Source organism: Schistocerca cancellata, chromosome 5 (genome assembly GCF_023864275.1).
Source record: "Schistocerca cancellata isolate TAMUIC-IGC-003103 chromosome 5, iqSchCanc2.1, whole genome shotgun sequence".
NCBI lineage: Eukaryota > Metazoa > Arthropoda > Insecta > Orthoptera > Acrididae > Schistocerca > Schistocerca cancellata.
This window is the reverse complement of record NC_064630.1, coordinates 176,912,109-176,935,354: the sequence shown is the minus strand read 5'-3', so window position 1 is coordinate 176,935,354 and position 23,246 is coordinate 176,912,109. Positions and strand designations below refer to the sequence as shown.

At 43.9% G+C, this 23,246-nt stretch overlaps 1 protein-coding gene across 3 annotated transcripts in view; it reads left to right on the top strand.

Moving 5' to 3' along the window:
* Positions 1 to 23,246, top strand: part of LOC126188238 (UDP-glycosyltransferase UGT5-like) — a 328,602-nt gene that overhangs the window by 107,146 nt on the left and 198,210 nt on the right. The window contains exon 2 of one of the 3 annotated variants that reach the window (XM_049929797.1): positions 15,294 to 15,347. The exons of the other annotated variants lie outside the window; for them this stretch is intronic. The gene's annotated coding sequence lies outside the window, so the exon portion shown is untranslated. The remainder of the gene's footprint in view (positions 1 to 15,293; positions 15,348 to 23,246) is intronic. 3 annotated transcript variants of the gene reach the window in all.

The window sequence follows — 23,246 nt, the reverse complement described above, 5'->3', positions numbered from 1 at the left end:
ATCTATACTCGATGTTAACAAATTTCTCTTCTTCAGAAACACTTTCCTTGCCATTGCCAGTCTACATTTTATATCCTCTCTACTTCGACCATCATCAGTTATTTTGCTCCCCAAATACCAAAACTCCTTTACTACTTTAAGTGTCTCATTTCCTAATCTAATACTCTCAGCATCACCCGACTTAATTCGACTATATTCCATTACCCTCGTTTTGCTTTCGTTGATGTTCATCTTATATCCTCCTTTCAACACACTGTCCATTCCGTTCAACTGCTCTTCCAAATCCTTTGCTGTCTCTGACAGAATTACAATGTCATCGGCGAATCTCAAAGTTTTTATTTCTTCTCCATGGATTTATAATACCTACTCCGAATTTTTCTTTTTGTTTCCTTCATTGCTTGCTCAATATACAGATTGAATAACATCGGGGATAAGCTACAACCCTGTCTCACTCCCTTCCCAACCACTGCTTCCCTTTCATGCCCCTCAACTCTTATAACTGTCATTTGGTTTCTATACAAATTGTAAATAGCCTTTCGCTCCCTGTATTTTACCCCAGTCACCTTCAGAATTTGAAAGAGAGTATTCCAGTCAGCATTGTCAAAACCTTTCTCTAAGTCTACAAATGCTAGAAACGTAGGTTTGCCTTTCCTTAATCTAGCTTCTAAGATAAGTCGTAGGGTCAGTATTGCCTCACGTGTTCCAATATTTCTACGGAATCCAAACTGATCTTCCCCGAGGTCGGCTTCTACTAGTTTTTCCATTCATCTGTAAAGAATTCTCGTTAGTATTTTGCAGCCGTGTCTTATTAAACTGATAGTTCACATCTGTCAACACCTGTTTTCTTTGGGATTGGAATTATAATATTCTTCTTGAAGTCTGAGGGTATTTCGCCTGTCTCATACATCTTGCTCACCAGATGGAAGAGTTTTGTCAGGACTGGCTGTCCCAAGGCCGTCAGTAGTTCTAATGGAATGTTATCTACTCCCGGGGCCTTGTTTCCACTCAGGTCTTTCAGTGCTCTGTCAAACTCTTCACGCAGTATCATATCTCCCCTTTCATTTTCATCTACATCCTCTTCCATTTCCATAATATTTTCCTCAAGTACATCGCCCTTGTATAGACCCTCTATATACTCCTTCCACCTTTCTGCTTTCCCTTCTTTGCTTAGAACTGGGTTTCCATCTGAGCTTTTGATATTCATGCAAGTGGTTCTCTTTCTCCTGTAGGCAGTATCTATCTTACCCCTAGTGAGATAAGCCTCTACATCCTTACATTTGTCCTCTAGCCATCCCTGCTTAGCCATTTTGCACTTCCTGTCGATCTCATTTTTGAGACGTTTGTATTCCTTTTTGCCTGCTTCATTTACTGCATTTTTGTATTTTCTCCTTTCATCAATTAAATTCAATATTTCTTCTGTTACCAAAGGATTTCTACTAGCCCTTGTCTTTTTACCTACTTTATCCTCTGCTGCCTTCACTACTTCATCCCTCAAAGCTACCCATTCTTCATCTACTGTATTTCTTTCCCCCATTCCTGTCAATTGTTCCCTTATGCTCTCCTTGAAACACAGTACAGCCTCTGGTTCTTTCATTTTATCCAGGTCCCATCTCCTTAAATTCCCACCTTTTTGCAGTTTCTTCAGTTTTAATCTACAGTTCATAACCAATACATTGTGGTCAGAGTCCACATCTGCCCATGGAAATTTCTTACAATTTAAAACCTGGTTCCCAAATCTCTGTCTTACCATTATATAATCTATCTGAAACCTCTTAGTATCTCCAGGGTTCTTCCATGTATACAACCTTCTTTTATGATTCTTGAACCAAGTGTTCGCTATGATTATGTTGTGCTCTGTGCAAAATTCTACCAGGCGGCTTCCTCTTTCATTTCTTACCCCCAATCCATATTCACCTACTACGTTTCCTTCTCTCCCTTTTCCTACTACTGAATTCCGGTCACCCATGACTATTAAATTTTCGTCTCCCTTCACTACCTGAATAATTTCTTTTATCTCATCATACATTTCTTCAATTTCTTCGTCATCTGCAGAGCTAGTTGGCATATAAACTTGTACTACTGTGGTAGGCGTGGGCTTCGTGTCTATCTTGGCCACAATAATACGTTCACTATGCTGTTTCTAATAGCTTACTCGCTCTCCTATTTTTTTATTCGTTATTAAACCTACTCCTGCATTACCCTTATTTTACTTTGTATTTATAACCCTGTATTCACCTGACCAGAAGTCTTGTTCCTCTTGCCACCGAACTTCACTAATTCCCACTATGTCTAACTTTAACCTATCCATTTCCCTTTTTAAATTTTCTAACCTACCTGCCCGATTAAGGGATCTGACATTCCACGCTCCGATCCGTAGAACGCCAGTTTTGTTTCTCCTGATAACGACGTCCTCCTGAGTAGTCCCCGCCCGGAAATCCGAATGGGGGACTATTTTTACCTCCGGAATATTTTACCCAAGAGGACGCCATCATCATTAACCATACAGTAAAGCTGCATGCCCTCGGGTAAATTTACGGCTGTACTTTCCCCGTTGCTTTCAACCGTTCGCAGTAGCAGCAAAGCTAGGCCGTTTTGGTTAGTGTTACAAGGTCAGATCAGTCAATCATCCAGACTGTTGCCCCTGCAACTAGTGAAAAGGCTGCTGCCCCTCTTCGGGAACCACACGTTTGTCTGGCCTCTCAACAGATACCCCTCCGTTGAGGTTGCACCTACGGTACGGCTATCTGTATCATTGAGGCACGCAAGCCTCCCCACCAACGGCAAGGTCCATGGTTCAGGGGGGTGGGGCGAAACAAATAATCATGTGTCAAAGGGCATGGAGCATCATGATGGATACAAGGATCAATGAGGACAGGATCGTTGTAGCATAACTGACCACCACAGCATCCACATCCATAAAAAATAAACGCAAAATACATCTACTTAAAAAGCAGACTAAAATTCTCTTTACGCCTTTTTAAGAGACGGTCTCCGCTCCTTCCAATCTATGTAAGTGTAGACCAGATGCGATGTGGCTAAACTTCAAAGAAATAGTATCTGACGCAGTTCAGAAATTTATGCCGAATAAATTAATAAAAGGTGGCACTGATCCCCATAGTACACAATACGGGTCAGTAACTGTTGTAAATGCAACGAGAAAAGCGTGTCAAATTTAAAAGAAAACAAGATCTCCAAGACTGGCTATGTTTTACTGATGCTCGAAACTCAGCACTTACTTCAAAGCGGGACGCTTTTAATAGCTTCCACAACGAAACACTGTCCCGAAATCTGGCATAAAATCCGAAGAGATTCTGATCATATGTAAAGTAGACTACCGGCAAGACTCTCATCAACATCTTTACTGTGCGATACCAATCGTAATATTAGCGATGATAGCGGCCCCAAAGCGGAATTACAAAACACGATTTTCCGAACTTCCTCCACGAAGGTAGATGCAGTAAATATGCCACAATTCGAATCAACAACAGTTGCCAACATTAGTAACTTAGAAGTAGATATCCTTAGCGTAACGAAGCAGCGGAAATCACTCAATAAAGACAAGTCTTCCGATCCAGATAGTATACAGGTTAGGTTTCTTTCAGGGAATGTTATCCAGGTAGTATAGGTTAGGTTTCTTTCAGTGTATGCTGATACAGTACCCCCATACTTGGCAATCATATACCGTACAACCTCTCTCTCGACGCAAGATCATACCCCAAAGACTGCACAGTTGCACAGGTCACACCAATATTCAAGAAAGGAAATAGGGTTAAGCCGATGAATTACAGACCTGTATCACTGGCGTCGATTTGCAATAGGATTCTGTAACATATACTGTGTTCGAATTACCTCGAAGGATAACGATTTATAGACACGTAACACGGATACTGGAAATATTGTTCTTGTGAAACATAAGTAGCTCTTTATTGTGACGAAGTAATGAGCGCTATCGACTGGGTATCTCAAATTTATTCCATACTTCTAGATTTCCAAAAAGCTTTTGACACCGTTCCTTATAAGCAACTCCTAATTAAATTGCGTGGTTATGGAGTATCGTTTCAATTGTGTGACTAGACTCGTGATTTCCTGTCAGAAAGGTCAAATACACAATAATCGATGGAGTGTCATCGAGTGAAACAGAAGTGATATCTAGCGTTCCCCAAAGAACTGTTACAGGCCCCCTGTTGTTCCTACTCTATATAAACGATTTAGGAGACAATCTAAGCAGCTCTCTTAGACTGTTTGCAGATGATGCTGTCATTTACCATCTAGTAAAGTCATCAGAAGATCAAATCCAATTGCAAAATGACTTAGACGCTATGTCGGCGTGGCACTAAACGTTGCAGTATACTCAGAATAAGGAATAGTATGAGTTCATCTGCGTGAGTAATGTAAGAAATCCGTTGAATTTCGGTTACACGATAAATCACACAAATCTGAAGGCTGTCATTTCTGCTAAGAATCTAAGAATCACAATTACGAACAACTTGAATTTGAACGATCACATAGATAATGTGGATATGACAAATCCAAGACTGCGTTTTATTGGCACAACAGTTAGAAGATGAAGCAGATCAACTACAGACTGTCTACACTACGATTGTCCATCCTGTGCTGGGGTACTGCTGTGCGGAATCGAATCCTTACCAGACCGTATTGACGGAGAATTGCGAAAAAGTCCAAAGGAGGATAGCTTGTTCTGTGTTGTCGCGAAATAGGGGAGACACGGGTATGATGAAGTTGGTGTGGTAATCATTAACGAACTCTTTTCACAAAATTTCCATCACTAACTTTCTAATCTGAATGCGAAATTATTATATGTCGTGAATCAACATAGGCAGAAATGATCACAGCAATAAAATAAGAGATATCGGAGCTCGCACGGAAATATTTAAGTGTTCATTTTTTCCAAGCACTGTTCGAGAATGGAACAGTAGATAAATAGTCTGCAGATGGTTAGAAGAACCTTCTGTCGGGCACTTAGGTGTGAACAGCAGAGTAGTTGTGTAGATGTAGATATTCCTTATAGCGTCTCATGCATGTTCTGTCGGGTTTACATCGGTGGAATGAGCTACTAACTGTAGACTGGATATGTGCGTATGTTGTCCACAATAGTCTCTGTGTAGTCAGACAGTATCATGAAGCAGACACGACCCACGCTCATATCCAGTACTGTATACCTCAGCAGAATCTAATTTCTATCGTACTGCGGCTGCCGCGTTATCTGAAGGAACACACATTGTGGTGTACGGTTGCTTGCGTGAAGCAATCGCGGGCAAGTACCTGGCAGCGTCGTATCGGTCGCTTCCACGACATTGCAGTGCGATGTTAGACGTCCTTGGCCCTTTGTGCGAGATCCCTGGAACTGAGGTGCATCAAGTCATCGACTTTGTTTATGCTGGCTTTGGAAGTCCCCACATTCATTAAGCGATCCGTTGTGTCCCATGTATCCCACTTGTTTTTTCGTGTTGTCCGCCACAGTTTAGCCTGCACAGTATCGTAGTGATGCATTATTTCTTCATGGTTCTGGAAGATCGCTTATTTGTTTTGCGTGTGTTTATAGAATCCCGTTTGACAGTGGCGGTAATTGTTTGAGACAGAATGTTCCCTTTGAATAAACAGTCGTGTTTGAACAGACACGTTTTGCGGGACACGGTTCATATTACTTGGACTCATAAAGGAGTTCAAGTATATTAGGGTGTCAATAGTCATAGCAGTTATATACCGGCTTTGCAATCAGTAAAGTGCGCAAGTGGAGGTCTTGATGATGAGCGACACAGAGAAATATGTGATGTATTTTACATCATGGTATTAGCAACTTCCGCCCGTCGATCGTCATCAACACCACCTTATTCTCAGGGAGCACTGTTATTACTTACAGTTCTGCATTTCCGTCACCTCTAAATCACCAGTTGCCGTCCCGAAAGAAGAGTTATACTTTCGGAAGCTTGTAATTTTATCCGAGTTTGTGGCTATATGTTCTCCATTACGGCATAAAGATTTTCACGATGTATTTATAATTCACGCATTCTCGTTCACCGGGGAACGAAAATACATTTGGAAGATTCACACTGCTCTTCCCCTACCCCCCCTCTCTCTCCCTCTCTCTCTCTCTCTCTCTCTCTATCTATCTATCTATCTATCTATCTATCTATCTATCTATCTCCCCCCCCCCCCCCGAATCCCCTGAAGTTCTTACAATGGGAAGCCCTTCGGATTGCGTCGTCGATTTCGATGTGAGACTACGTAAGGGCAGATGAAAGAGATGAAACTGTGTTTGGATCTGTGTAGATAATCTCCAGAACAAACTTCATTTACAGGGTAACGATATTTTAACGAACCAACACTAGCACGATTCGCCAGTTGTATTTTTCACTAAAAAATAAATAAATAAAAATAAAAAACTTGTCGTAAAATCTACAACTTTTTACGGAATGCTCAGGTACTTTGCCCTTGCAAAGAGACACACAGAATGGAAGGAAAACCGTGACCTCTTCGGCCTATCCAAATACCGGCCAGTTACCGCATGACGCTGTCTATTCTGGTCTTTGACATTAAGTTGCGGGCATGTCGCCAGTTCCAACTCTCTCTCTCTCTCTCTCTCTCTCTCTCTCTCTCTCTCTCTTTGTGTGTGTGTGTGTGTGTGTGTGTGTGTGTGTGTGTGTGTGTGAGTGTCGGCTCCGCCTTTTTTTTCTCTCTTTAGTGCTCCCTGCTCGCATGTGGCTTCAGCACTCTTGTGATGCAAACGACACAGTAGACAAACTCTTTCCCATCAGAGCAAAGCCTCTTTCCTCACTCCGTACCGCGGACGACTTTAGGTAATCCTACACTCTAACAGTTACCCGAGAACGAAAGTCTTCTTCAGAGCATTAGTAGGTTCATGCTGTTATCGTTCTCAGCGGCGCTCCAGATCTCAACCTCGTTTAAATACGGCTATAGTTGCCCATGCATGGAACAGCTGTTAAATGTCATGAACATTAAAGATCTAGATCAAACTTATTATTCTTGGAAACTTAATATGAATATTGACTGAGAAATTGCTGTGTTGTTCTTACTAGCGCTGCGAAACACACCAGTCTTGTTGAGTTGTATTAGTTATCATTCCGTGTCTTGTGAGTTAAAGTGTTTGTGGGATCAATATATAAGTTGCTGTGCAGAGAATGAGCCTCTTTTTCGTACGCTAGAGTTAGTTGCTTAACATTTTTAAACGGTGGTGACTTTTTACTTCTCGGAGTTCACCCACTCTCACTGAATTGTACGGATTAATAATTTAATTAGATAATAATGATGTAGAACATTAATCTGTACTTCAACACTAAACTGTACTTTTGGGGCTCTAGCCTCCAGCAATACTTTCTCTTGCCGTGCATCTTCAACTACCATGCTCTTTAAACAAACGCTACGTTTACTGCCAGTTATTACTCACATCCTTCTTCAGATTTCTCCTGAAATTTTCTTCGTTACTCTTGGTTTTTGGCATTTTCCCAGGACTGGCACATAATTCATCCCGCGTTTCTGTAGTATTCCTCACACCTAATTATGATGTTTTAGAGAGTAGCGCATAATGATGAACAATATTATTCAAAATGCGTCACATCATTCCCGTAGTAACAGGCCATAACTTTGAACAATAATATATGCACTGCATTTTCCGCAATGCTTGCACGCAAGACTGATCCCCCTGCGGTTCGATTCGAATCTGTTGACTCCAGCTCTTTCAACCCCTTCACTTCTTTAAATATTTTACTTTCAGTTGATAACGAAAACGAACAGAGCACTGAACATTAATGCGTCTTGCTGTGAAGCATCTGTTGTTTCTAGAGGTACACATGTGACGACTAAATTTGGAATGGTCGTACTCGGTTCTGTAGAGCCACCAACCTGTTACAAAATATTCATTATTCGTCCATTTCGTTATTAATTGTAGTCATACAACAGACGACTATAATTAAAGTGCAGCTACCCAAGGAGGTCCAGTGTGGGGCTACAATCATCGTATGACATTGAAACTTGGAAGAGTTGCTACTGCGCTCATACAGAATCGATTTACGCTGGAAAAAGTTAGTTCCAATTTTAGTCACCAGATGCAAATTGGCGCTGTACAGCATCTCGTCGGCGTTTCAGGTGCTGCGGATTTGGACCTGTTGGCCAAAATTGGAACTAATAATTTCCGGCGTAAATCGGTTCGCATTGAGGCATTAGAATATCTACTAAGTTTCGCTGCCATACAATAATTACAGCCCAAGCTACACCTCAGTGAGTAGCTGCACTTTAATTGTAACCACCCGATATAACGCTTATGACATACCGTTACCGCGGGTCAGGAAACGTACAGCTGTTTGTCGACAAAGACATCGGGTGATCGTTGAGAGACCGGTGGTACACTCAGTTTCAAAATGTTGTTGACACTGTGCGTGTTCCCCGTATACGTTGTGCGGCGGAACGTTGCTAATAACCCTCCTAACTGTACACAGACGATCTAAAATTGTTGTGTAAAAGTAAACCTGAAAAAAAAAATTTAACTTGCCACTCACCGTACTCGACTCCTATCCTCGTGTTAATTTCTGTTGCTGATCCGTTAGATACTGAAGAGAGGAGCTACAAAGAAACCACATCTCGTATTACGTATATACGTCGCGTAAATTATTTGGCAAATGCAAACAGATAAATTATTCCAGTTTGAAAACTAATCAACCCACGGGAAACCCTCTGATCTCCTGGTCAGCGCTGAGGGCAACCCGGCAGCACCACTAGAGCCATCAGCGTCCCTTGAAAGTTTCCACAACCGTCTCACTATAGTCCAAATTGAGTGACACTGTCATGTCTGTGTAGGGTTGCTGACAAAGAAAGTATACAGTCTCATAACATCTGAGAAAGAATTTCATTTAATAGGCTAAGTTCGTTGATAGAATATCCTCCTCAAACATTCTCTGAACTTGGGACGCGTTTTCTTCGATAATGGCAGTTGATGGGTGCCCGAACAGTCGTAGACCTTCATATTCCTGAAACCGGCGAAACATCGTAATCGTAGGAGATGGATTTACAGATTTTTCTTAGTCTCTATGAAATTGTTCAAAAGTGTACATTGAAATACACCAACTCCAAACACCTGGCCGGCATACTGAATGCAAAGCGGAACAAAATACACTACTGGCCATTAAAATTGCTACACCAAGAAGAAATGCAGATGATAAACGGGTACTCATTGGACAAATATATTATACTATAACTGACATGTGTTTACATTTTCACGCAGTTTGGATGCATAGAACCTGCGAAATTAGTACCCAGAACAACCACCTCTGGCCATAATAACGGCCTTGATACGCCTGGGCATTGAGTCAAACCGAGCTTGAATGGCGTGTACAGGTACAGCTGCCCATGCAGCTTCAACACGATACCACAGTTCATCAAGAGTGGTGACTGGTGTATTGTGGCGAGCCAGTTGCTCGGCCACCATTGACCAGATGTTTTCAATTGGTGAGAGATCTGGACAATGTGATGGCCAGGGCAGCAGTCGGACATTTTCTGTATCCAGAAAAGCCCGTACAGAACCTGCAACATGCGGTCGTTCATTATCCTGCTGAAATGTAGGGTTTCGCAGGGATCGAATGAGGGGTAAACCCACGGGTCGTAACACATCTGAAATGTAACGTCCACTGTTCAAACTGCCGTCAATGAGAACAAGAGGTGACCGAGACGTGTAACCAATGGCACCCCATACGATCACGCCGGGTGATACGCCAGTATGGCGATGACGAATACGCGCTTCCAATGTGCGTTCACCGCGATGTCGCCAAACACGGATGCGACCATCATGATGCTGTAAACAGAACCTGGATTCATCCGAAATAATGACTTTTTGCCATTCGTGCACCCAGGTTCGTCGTTGAGTACACCATTGCAGGCGCTCCTGTCTGTGATGCAGCGTAATGGGTAACTGCAGCAATGGTCTCTGAGCTGATAGTCCATGCTGCTGCAAACGTCGTCGAACTGTTCTTGCAGATGGTTGTTGTCTTGCAAACGTCCCCAACTGCTGACTCAGGGATCGAGACGTGGCGGCACGATCCGTTACAGCCATGCGGATAAGATGCCTGTCATCTCGACTGCTAGTGATACGAGGCCGTTGGGATCCAACACGGCGTTCCGTATTACCCTTCTGAACCCACCGATTCCACATTCTGCTAACAGTCATTGGATCTCGACCAACGCCAGCAGCAATGTCGCGATTCGATAAACCGCAATCGCGATAGGCTACAATCCGACCTTTATCAAAGTGGGAAACGTGATTGTACGCATTTCTGCTCCTTACACGAGGCATCACAACGACGTTTCACCAGGCAACGCCGGTCAACTGTTGTTTGTGTGTGAGAAATCGGTTGGAAACTTTCCTCATGTCAGCACGTTGTAGGTATCGCCACCGACGCCAACCTTGTGTGGATGCTCTGAAGAGATACTCATTTGCATATCACAGCATCTTCTTCCTGTCGGTTAAATTTCGCGTCTGTAGCACGTCATCTTCGTGGTGTAGGAATTTTAATGGCCAGTAGTGTAGTTGAACCTTGCAAAAATAAGTTAAATTGGATGTTGCTGTCGCACCTTGTTGCTGTCACACCTTGTTGCTGTCACACCTTGTTGCTGTCACATATTTTTCCAGGAATGACGTCAGTGAATCAGCACCAACTTTGACAAAAACCCTAGAATAGCCTTCGTGTCTTTACAGACTCCGTTTGTCGAAAGCGCTGGATTTTTTTAATAATTACACCGTCTACTTCTCATATCGAATATGCTTCATCCTCTTACCGAAATGATCCCCAGAATCGCAACTATAGCAGCGATAAAAAATAGATGGAGATGGGGGGCAGTGGAAAAGCTTCGTGTCCACAGGCTCACTGGAAATGTGTTCCTGCGGTGTACACCGTAGAAAGAGGCACGTTTGCTAACGACCTAATAATTTATTATGATTGAGACTTTGCTCAGAGACGGTTGACAACGCGTAAAAGAAAATTTTTGGTTGCCCAACACGAGTATGTTCCAAGAAATTATTTTGCATCCCCGTTTCAAGCGCATTGAGCTGGTTAGTTTACGTTAGGGGGAAGTAGGTTCGAAATAATTATTTGAGCTTCATGTTGAATTTATTAAAACTTGACCAGTTTATTAACAATCTATTCCTCTATAAGGTCAACATGGTCGACGTTCGCGACATTATTCTCATTACCACGTAAAAGGAAATCTATAGACGAATGGCGTAGTCAGGTAACAGTTCCCTACTCCCCCCAACCCCCCCCCCCCCCCTTTGCCTTCTAGGCAAAACACTCTTGTCAGGTTTCCATTCTGAAAAATTATACAGCCATCTCTTACTCAAAACTGCAGTATCCCAGGAAATACTATCAGTTTGACCACGAAGCACGTACAGCAAAGCACGTACAGCACCAAACCTCAGACCACGTACTCCTTATCGCTTCTCAAACAACAAGAGTGGTGATTTTCAGGCGGTAGTCTTCTCTGTACACTGAAGGGAACGAAACTTTGATCTTTGCAGTTTATAACACCATCCTCTTTCGTATGATGTATTAGGAATACATACAAGGTGGATGGAGAGAGTTTAGTAAAGGTGTTCTTTCGGGTAGCCAACTGAACCGTTTTACGTTAAACATAACAATGCAGTTGTATCACCTTGAAAATATTAGACCTGAATTTGTTATAAAGTTTCGCCCATTGATAGGGACTGTTAAGGAAATTATTCCAGCCGCACGGGATTGCCGAGCGGTCTCAGGCGCTGCAGTCATGGACTGTGCGGCTGGTCCCGGCGGAGGTTCGAGTCCTCCCTGGGGCATGGGTGTGTGTGTTTGTCCTTAGGATAATTTAGGTTAAGTAGTGTGTAAGCTTAGGGAGTGATGACCTTAGCAGTTAAGTCCCATAAGATTTCACACACATTTGAGCATTTTTTGAAATTATTCCACGTAGTATTCTCAGAGACTGTTTCATATTTTCTGCGACCTAAACTAACTTGCTTTTCAGCTCCCTTGTCGTTCTAGGAAACAGGAAAAAGTTACATAGAAGTCAGATCCGGTGATCAGTGTGGGTAGCAAACCGCAGGCACTTGTTTCTGGCCACAAAGGAAACTGCTTATTACCCAGTGTCCCATGCAATCGCTTTACCGTTTGAAAGACGTACAGTATGTTTGGCGGTGGTACCTTGGCGAACATATTTGTGACATACTGTCCCCTTAAAAAACGAGAAACAACTGAATAATTATTTCATGTTGCTAATCACCTATTTTGCATTCTTATTTCATGATAGTCAAGTTCGGAAGTTTTATTTAGTAAAATAAATTACGTTGTGTGGGATATAGAAGATAATCCGTAAAATAAAAGTGAACCAACATAACGTTAGTTTTTAACAATAGTATCGAGGATTGGAACCATCCCTAGCTATTGAAGATGAAAACTCCGCAACTAGAGTAACCAATATATAAATGCTGCAGTTCTACACTATTTACATGACATTCATAAGGCAAGATCTGGAAATTTCATTTCCAGTGACATTCTGGGTTTGGCCTACAGTCTTAGCATCATCATCAGATAATGTTCGCTAAAAGGTCACCCACGAAATGTAGCTTTTAGAAGCAACAATAAAAGACTAAATAAATCAAAGCGGCTAAACGTACGGAATGTCCTCTCAGGGAGCACTTGTTCACGTGTCTGATACCCTCACGTTGGTTACCGTGCGGCCGCTAGCTAGCTCGGCCAAACTACTGTTTGGGAGTTGGCCCGTTTCGAAATATGAAGTTGGGGCGGGGATTATCTAGCATAGATGAGGTAATTTCCTAAGCGAGGCCGCTTACGACAATGCATTTTTGAGGTGAATATATCCGGACGCTCCACGAAACGCCATGTGTGACGTCAGGTTTTCAGTCAGAGGGTATGTAATGCACCACCACTGGCGTGTTTTCCATCAGCATGAATGAATGGAGAGAGCAGAGTTAGAACAAGTCTCAATTATGGATTAGAGACTTCGCAGAAGGTACAGCAGGTTACGTCCAAAGCGCTAGTATTTGAAGCACTAATCATTACTCTGGCATACCAAAGAAATAATTTTAAGTCATCGGTCTTTAGACTTACTCTACATCTACATCAATACTTTTCAAGTTACCTATGTGCTGCATCAACAACGACACCCTGAGACTGGACCAATTCGACGTCAGGAATCATGCCTCTACAACGCAAGAACCCCTCCGCCTAATAGAACACACAACAGACGGCTACAACGCCAGCATAGCAACGAGGGCTGCATTCCTAACTATCGAAGAAGCCTTCGATCGTCTCTGGCGTAACGACCTCATCTACAAACTCAGCTACGCTCCTTTCCCCGTCTCATACATTCGTATCCCACAAACAGAAGATTCGACACTCACATTGAAGGCAAACAATCAATACGACAATGGTATTCTAGCTGGAATACCCCAAGACAGTATTCTGGGCCCTTCTTGTTTAAGCTCTACATTAATGATATTCCATCAACAAGTAACAGGACGGTTGCCATGTACGCAAATGACATTGCCATCTTAAGCACAAGATTAGAAACAATCAAACTCACGAATACCGACAGTACTCTTTTGAATTGTCTATCCTTGGTTTGAGAAGTGGTATATCAAGGTTAACGTCGACAAATGCGAGGCAGTTTTGTTTACACGCAGACGGAAGCAATTGCACAGCCACAGGCACTGTAGGCAAATAAACTCTCTCTCTCTGTCTCTCTCTCTCTCTCTCACACACACACACACACACACACACACACACACACACACACACACACACGCGGACGGACGGACGGATCAGAAACACTCGTGTAGAGGCCACTTACAACATATCGCCAACAAAGCGCACGCGAGCCTCAGGCAATTGAACATTATGCTTAACAGGCCAATCGCACTGAATAGGCGGGTGTCGAGGGCCAAGTACATGACACTTATCGGACCTCTGATGACATATGCAGTTACAGTCTGCGGTTAGGCATCTCCAACACCTGTGCGCCGTTTGCAGGTCATACAGAACAACGTATTACGGATCATACGCAACGCTCCAAGGTACACACTTGCTGCGGACTAACGTAATGAATTCCGCCTCGATACTCTAGTGGAGGTATTTAAAAAAACTGCCATACGACGCTAGAAGAACTCGAGACGAACTATTTCTTCCTTAATCTGGGGAACTACAATCACAACCACAGATTGGAAGCATAAGTGCTCAAAAACATTTTTCCTTAGGGAAATATCAACCGCCTAGCGAAGACATAAATGAAGCACTCAAAGAAGACAATGTCGGTGTATAACACAATGTCGATGCATCCCTGTGTTACAGCAAATTCGACTGGCGCCGCCAGTTGCACTCATACAGCCAACTAGTAGACACAAACAGGGAAGCCGAGCACACAAGACATAAACAAACCCCTCACGATCCTATACTACGCGTTGTTGGCAGAACACTTAGAAGATGCGACAAACCCACCAAAGAGACAGCCTACGTTACACTTGTCCGTCCTCTGCTGGAATATTGCTGCGCGGTATGGGATCCTTACCAGGTAGGATTGACGGAGGACACCGAAAAAGTGCAAAGAACGGCAGCTGGTTTCGTGTTACCGCACAATAGGGGTGAGGGTGTCACTGATATGATACGCGAGTTACAGTGGCAGTCACCGGAACAAAGGTGGTTTTCTTTACGGCGAGATCCATTTACGAAATTTCAATCGCTAACTTTCTCTTCCGAATGCGAAAACATTTTGTTGACACCCATCTACGTAGGGAGAAATGATCATCATAATAAAATAAGAGAAATCAGAGCTCGAACGGAAAGATTTAGGTGTTCGTTTTTCCCACACGCCATTCGAGAGTGAAACGGTAGAGTAGTAGTATGAAAATGTCCGGCCCCGGTAGCTGAGTGGTCAGCGTGACGGAATGTCAATACTAAGGTCCCGGGTCCGATTCCCGGCTGGATCGGAGATTTTCTCCGCTCAGGGACTGGGTGTTGTGCTGTCCTAATCATTATCATTTCATCCCCATCGACGTGCAGGTCGCCGAAGTGACGTCAAATCGAAAGACCTGCACCAGGCGAACGGTCTACCCGACGGGGGGCCTTAGCCACACGATATTTCATTTCAGTACGAAAATGGTTCGATGAACCCTCTGCCAAGCACTTAAGCGTGAATTGCAGAATAACCATGTAGATGTACACAACGAGCAGCTGATGTTATAGTCAAACCGACCTCTCAGATGATGACTTGGTATGTTACAGGTACGCTGACGCTGCAGCTGGCCAAGCAGACATCGCCGGAGACCAGCTACAACGGTAACACCTCTCCATTAACATTTTTCTAACATCCAAGCATGAGCTGTCGCTATTGACACAAATCCGCCAGTAGCCCTACTACAGGCCCAGAGTACCGCAGAGTTTCGTTTTTTTTCCCCATGGCGCTTTTCGTAGCACATTTTTCCGCTCCATCCTTAAAGCCGATACCCATCAGTCATTTTAGGTCTGTCATCTCCTCGATGGCGCCGCTTTAGTGAGTTATCGCACCCAGACGTACGCTCATCAAAGACCCGCATCCTGTGACTCCTCTAATCGAATGTGAATCATTTTCGCAGTGGTGACGGTAGTACTTTTTGTGTTGGTCACTATGCGGGTGTGGAAGGGCTCCACTTCTTCTTTACGCGAAGTGTGTATCATTTTAATACTCCCTCTCTTTTTTTTTTTTTGTTCCATTGACGAAAGGAAGGGCTAAGGCTCCGAATGAGCGTGAGACGCCTATGGGAGGAGAGGGGGTGGGGGCTATGTCGCTTGGGTCATCTTGGAATGTGCGTTTTCGTGATAGTAACGGTAACTATCTTCATAATGCTCCACACCACTGTTGCCGCTCAAGTCTGCCTCTTCTAACGCTACTTCGTAGCATAACGAATATTACTCAAAAATATTTTCTGAGATAATAACGCTTGTACAGAAACCAGATGGCAGTTATAAGAGTCGAGGGGCATGAAAGGGAAGCAGTGGTTGGGAAAGGAGTGAGACAGGGTTGTAGCCTCTCCCCGATGTTATTCAATCTGTATATTGAGCAAGCAGTAAAGGAAACAAAAGAAAAAGTCGGAGTAGGTATTAAAATTCATGGAGAAGAAGTAAAAACTTTGAGGTTCGCCGATGACATTGTAATTCTGTCAGAGACAGCAAAGGACTTGGAAGAGCAGTTGAACGGAATGGACAGTGTCTTGAAAGGAGGATATAAGATGAACATCAACAAAAGCAAAACAAGGGTAATGGAATGTTGTCGAATTAAGTCGGGTGATGCTGAGGGAATTGGATTAGGAAATGAGACACTTAAAGTAGTAAAGGAGTTTTGCTATTTAGGGAGTAAAATAACCGATGATGGTCGAAGTAGAGAGGATATAAAATGTAGACTGGCAATGGCAAGGAAAGCGTTTCTCAAGAAGAGAAATTTGTTAACATCGAATATAGATTTAGGTGTCAGGAAGTCGTTTCTGAAAGTATTTGTATGAAGTGTAGCCATGTATGGAAGTGAGACATGGACGATAACTAGTTTGGACAAGAAGAGAATAGAAGCTTTCGAAATGCGGTGCTACAGAAGAATGCTGAAGATAAGGTGGGTAGATCACGTAACTAATGAGGAGGTATTGAATAGGATTGGGGAGAAGAGAAGTTTGTGGCACAACTTGACTAGAAGAAGGGATCGGTTGGTAGGACATGTTCTGAGGCATCGAGGGATCACAAATTTAGCATTGGAGGGCAGCGTGGAGGGTAAAAATCGTAGAGGGAGACCAAGAGATCAATACATTAAGCAGATTCAGAAGGATGTAGGTTGCAGTAGGTACTGGGAGAAGCTTGCACAGGATAGAGTAGCATGGAGAACTGCATCAAACCAGTCTCAGGACTGAAGACCACAACAACAACAAATAACGCTCATTTCAGAAAAAAAACACATCTAGAAAAGAAAAATGTCGCTAACATACAGGGTGTTACGGGTATAGGTACAGATACAGTGATCATGGATATCTTAATATGTACCCATTTTAGTGTGAGTGTTATTGTTTCGCTGTGTCTAACAGTCTTTCCGCAGACACATCAGATAATTAACTACTTGATTCATGCTGCATAGTTGTAACTGCGACACCGAGTAGACTATGCCTCTAAGTACAGACTTACCATTCTGCGTCGAGGTCTCCGCATTACAGTAACTGACTTGCAGTCTAAGGGAAAATAAACGTTAATGGCTTGCTCTTGAAACGCGTACTTGGAGGTATTAACGAACGCAAGAACATACTACTTCTAATGGCTACAATTACTAGTCTTCGATGAAGTAAATATCTGCACTTACACCCCTAACACACTGTATGTACTGATAGGTTTTACGGAGTTGCAGCATGCAGTGAAAGTACTGATAACGTCCAGGTGAAATGAATAAAACTTATTTAGTTTTTCTAGATGTTACACTCCCCTGTCAATAGACGAAATGGGCTGATCATATGCCGTTGTTGGCCAGGAGATTCCGTCTGGGTTGTTCGGCAGCCTGATGCAAGTCTATTTGACGCCGCTTCAACATCTCGCACGTCTCTGTGACGAAGGTGAAACGAAATGATACCGAGCGAAGAAAATCTCCAACTTGGCTGGAAATCGAACTCCAGACCTCACTAACATGAAGCTAACCTCTACACTACGAACTGCGGCCTGTAAACAGATTAAAGAAGTTATATCGGCACGTCTCCTGTCCTCGGACAATGGCGGCAATGAAGTGCAGCCCTATAGCAGGTGATTCCGCCAGGAAAAGGTAGATAATTGTGGTGTACAACGGTAAGAAGATATGGGCTATAGAGTCGTGCGGCAACTGTCGTTGTGCAAAGGAAAGCCTGAAAGGAGCATAAACGATTAGCAAACAGGTTAACATAGCAATAGAAGATTTACTTACCATGTATTTCCCCAAGCAAATGAAGACTCTTTACAACTACTGCAGCAAGAAACAGAGCCCAGCTCTCAATGTCACAAGGAAGAGTCTCCAAGTGAGAGTGCGTTCAGTTGTCGCCGCTGGCTGTTATACTCAAATAAAAAATGCATCACCGAGAGTTCCGAAACCTGTACAGAAAATTGTAATAGAGATCAACATAAAGATCATTTCCGTCCTTTTTATTGCTCATGGCAACCACACATTTCATGTTGTACCACCATACAGTGAGATATTAAGAGGTGGTGGTCCAGATTGCTGTACACACCAGTATCTCTAATACCCAGTAGCACGTCCTCTTGCACTGATGCATGCCTGTATTCGTCGTGGCATACTATCCACAAGTTCATTAAGCCACTATTGGTCCAGACTGTCCCACTCCTCAACGGCGATTCGGAGTAGATCGCTGAGAGTGGTTGGTGGGTGACGTCGTCCATAAACAGCCCTTTTCACTCTATCCCAGGCATGTTCGATAGGATTCATGTCTGGAGAACATGCTGGCCACGCTAGTCGAGCGATGACGTTATCCTGAAGGAAGTCATTCACAAGATGTGCACGATGGAGGCACGAAGTGTCGTCCATGAAGACGAATGCCTCGCCAATATGCTGCCGATATGGTTGCACTATCGGTCGGAGGATAGCATTCACGTATCAACAGTCGTTACGGAACCTTCCATGACCACCAGCGGCGTACGTCGGCTCCACATAATGCCACCCCAAAACAGCAGGGTACCTCCACATTGCTGCACTCGCTGGACAGTGTGGCTAAGGCGTTCAGCCTGACCCGGATCCCGCCAAACACGTCTCCGACGATTGTCTGGTTAAAGGCATATGCGACACTCATCGGTGAAGAGAACATGATTCCAATCCTCAGCGGTCCATTCGGCATGTTGTTGGGCCCATCTGTACCGCGCTGCATCGTGTCGTGGTTGCAAAGGTGGACCTCGTCGTGGACGTCGGGAGTGAATTTGCGCATCATGCTGCCTATTGCGCACAGTTGAGTCATAGCACGACGTCCTGTGGCTGCACGAAAAGCGTTATTCAACATGGTGGCTTTGCTGTCAGGGTCACTCCGAGGCATACTCCGTAGGTAACTGTCATCCACTGCAGTAGTAGCCCTTGGGCGGCCTGAGCGAGGCATGTCATCGACAGTACCTGTCTCTCAGTATCTCCTCCATGTCCGAACAACATAGCTTGGGTACGCTCCGAGACGCCTGGCCACTTCTCTTGTTGAGAGCCCTTCCTGGCACAAAGTAACAATGCGGACCCGATCGAAGGCATGGTTGAACTACAGACAACATGAGCGGTGTACCTCCTCACTGGTGGAATGACTGGAACTGATCGGCTGTCGGACACCCTCCACCTAATAGGCGCTGCTCATGCATGATTGTTTACATCTTTGGGCGGGTTTATTGACATCTCTGAACCGCCAAAGGGACTGTGTCTGTGACACAATATCCACTGTCAACGTCTATCTTCAGGAATTCTGGGAACCGGGTAGATGCAAAACTTTTTTTGATGTGTGTATATTGCGGTGGAGAGGGCGCTCGTACACCAGAGCCGCTGGAGGCGTGGTCCAGTGGGCGTTCTCCATTGGGCCTGCCGGATCCTGCACAACCGCTGTCAGCGTTGGACGGAAACTTGCTATTCCGTTGCCAACTGCGACGCCCATGGGGCTGTGTCGATAAGTGATATCCCAGTAATAAACACTAGGAAGGCCACAAACTCACAACAGATAACAGCTCAGTGGAAAGTGAATGTACTGAACTTTCAGAAACTAGTTTAAATGTGAAGTAACCTTATTATGTCGTGCGAAGACGTCAATGCATTGGCGTGAAAGTAACAGGAGATAACAATCGAACAAGAAATAAAAGTGCGTCCAACCTCTTAGAGATTCCTAATCAATGAGACGTGGTAAACCAGTGGTTTCCAACCTTTATTGTCTTGTGCCCTCCTTTGCAACCGCAGAATATGCCGTGCCTTCCCCTATGTTTATTTTATTTATTCATTTATTTGTTTTTATCCTTCTTTCGAAAATCTTTATTTGACAATAATCTGCAATCCACACTTTAGTAAAGAATGGTTACCAAATGTAGAGGAATACAAAACTACAGTATTTCAAAGGACTTTGTAACTGAAACAGATATGCCTTTACGTCTTACTTAAATACCTAATGATATTGTTTTCCTGAACAAAACTTTCTTCATCTAATTTTTTTTGTTGTTTTTTTTTGTCACGAAAGTAACAAGAAAAATTCAGAGTGTCAATGAGTCGGTTGAATTTGTTCTTTTTTTTCATTATTTTCATCGTGGCAGCAACACCAGCAACCGTTGCGAAATTGTTTCGAATGAAAAACAGCCCACAGTTGCACTGTGTTTATACTAATTATTTACCATGGTTTCAACTATAATAATATAGCCTTCTCCAGAAATCATAAGCTTTTAAAAATGAAAAACGTTTTAGCCAGCGGCTGCGTCACGATCAATAAAATAAAATAACAACAAACAAACATAAGCCTGTTTCGCTCATAAGTAAAACTACATATGGCGGCACCGTATGTCCTCCGCCACTACATCTGTTATAACAACTACTGTCTCATTTTTCGCTTTGCAAGGAAGAATGATCCAGTCACCAAGACTAGAGACCATTGGGCGTACTCATGTTTTCACACGTTACTAACAGTCACTACAAACAGTGCATTTTAGCAGAAGTCAATGAAAATTTCGGTGGGCTCCATTAAATGCGAGATTACGAAGAAAGGAATGTATTTAATTGGAGCAGTTCACACACGGATTCGTACGTAATCAGTACCAGACATGACTCGTGAATACCAAGTGGCGAAACCAGTTTCTGTTTCATACGAAACAAAAACAAATATGGAATCATTTACCCCACCCAATATTAGGGATGAGAGCAAAAATTAAGCAGAATACGGGGAACATATTTACGTTGCAATTCAAAGATTGCAATGGGCACAAAATGGTCGTAGTCAGGAACATAATTTCCACTTGATAACATGTACACAGTCGAAATTGCAATATTGGATTTTACAAATAAATACACTTTACCACTAGACTACCAGACCTACCCATAAAGTATAAATGAAAAATTATCATCTAGTATTGGTATTTCAAAAAGCGGTAATACAGAATTTTGCTCCCAATTTCTCGTTTTCAAAGTTCTCTGCCACGCCACGCCAGTGCTGTCGTCTGTTTCCGTGTCGTAACACGGGCCTTGCACACCTGACGTTTTGGTGTTCTGCGGTCGTCACTACCAACAGAGATGTCCAGTCGAGCAGCGATATGTTTCATTGCGATCGATAGATTACCTCGAATGAGTGTGTCCGCACGATCCAACTCTGCAGAAGTCACAGCTGTGTGCGGCCGGTTGGCAAGCGGGAGGTCGGACGGGTTTGCGCGACCTTGTCGCGACGGTAACAGACGCCTCGTCCAACGACTCACGTTCCTTTGATCAATGCCAGCTCCCCGTAGACATTCTGTAAGAGCCTAAGAACATCGGCGATGCTCTGGTTTCCACCAGAAGTGTTCAATGACAGCTCTCGGTTTGGAGCGCACCTCCGTTCCTGATGCCATTCTGAAGGCTATGTAAAGCGCTGCCACCTATTGGAACTTCACGAGTCTGTAGGAACTCAAGCGGGAATATTCCACTATGTCAACCGAATATGACCGCCAATAAAAAAAACAATAATCAATAAATAAATGCGTTTCATTACTTATTGAACGCCTCTCGTACACTACTGGCCATTAAAATTGCTACACCAAGAAGAAATGCAGATGGTAAACGGGTATTCATTGGACAAATATATTATACTAGAACTTACATGTGATTATATTTTCACGCAATTTGGATGCATAGATCTTGAGAAATCACTCCCCAGAACAACCACCTCTGGCCGTAATAATGGCCTTGATACGCCTGGGCGTTGAGTCAAACAGAGCTTGGATGACGTGTACAGGTACAGCTGCCCATGCAGCTTCAACACGATACCAAAGTTCATCAATAGGAGTGACTGGCGTATTGTGACGAGCCAGTTGCTCGGCCATCATTGACCAGACGTTTTCAATTGGTGAGAGATCTGGAGAATGTGCTGGCCAGGGCAGCAGTCGAACATTTTCTGTATCCAGAAAGCCCCTTCAGGACCTGCAACATGCGGTCGTGCATTATCCTGCTGAAATGTACTGTTTCGCAGGGATCGAATGAAGGGTAGAGCCACGGGTCGTAACACATCTGAAACGTAACGTCCACTGTTCAAAGTGCCGTCAATGCGAACAAGAGGTGACCGAGACGCGTAACCAATGGCACCCCATACCATCACGCCGGGTGATGCGCCAGTATGGCGATGACAAGACACGCTTCCAATGTGCGTTCACCGCGATGTCGCCAAACACGGGTGAGACCATCATGATGCTGTAAACAGAACCTGAATTCATCCGAAAAAATGACGTTTTGCCATTCGTGCACCCAGGTTCGTCGTTGAGTACACCATCGCAGGCGCTCCTGTCTGTGATGTAGCGTCAAGGGTAACCGCAGCCATGGTCTCCGAGCTTTATAGTCCATGCTGCTGGACTAACACATCTGAAACGTAACGTCCACTGTTCAAAGTGCCGTCAATGCGAACAAGAGGTGACCGAGACGCGTAACCAATGGCACCCCATACCATCACGCCGGGTGATGCGCCAGTATGGCGATGACAAGACACGCTTCCAATGTGCGTTCACCGCGATGTCGCCAAACACGGGTGAGACCATCATGATGCTGTAAACAGAACCTGAATTCATCCGAAAAAATGACGTTTTGCCATTCGTGCACCCAGGTTCGTCGTTGAGTACACCATCGCAGGCGCTCCTGTCTGTGATGTAGCGTCAAGGGTAACCGCAGCCATGGTCTCCGAGCTTTATAGTCCATGCTGCTGCAAACGTCGTCCAACTGTTCCTGCAGATGGTTGTTGTCTTGCAAACGTCACCATCTGTTCATTCGGGGATCGAGACGTAGCTGCACGATCCGTTACAGCCATACGGATAAGATGCCTGTCATCTCGACTGCTAGTGATACGAAGCCGTTGGGATTCAGCACGGCGTTCCGTATTAGCCTCCTGAACACACCGATTCTGCTAACAGTCATTGGATCTCGACCAACGCCAGCAGCAATGTCGCGATACGATAAACCGCAATCGTGATAGGCTGCAATCCGACTTTTATCAAAGTCGGAAACGTGATGGTACG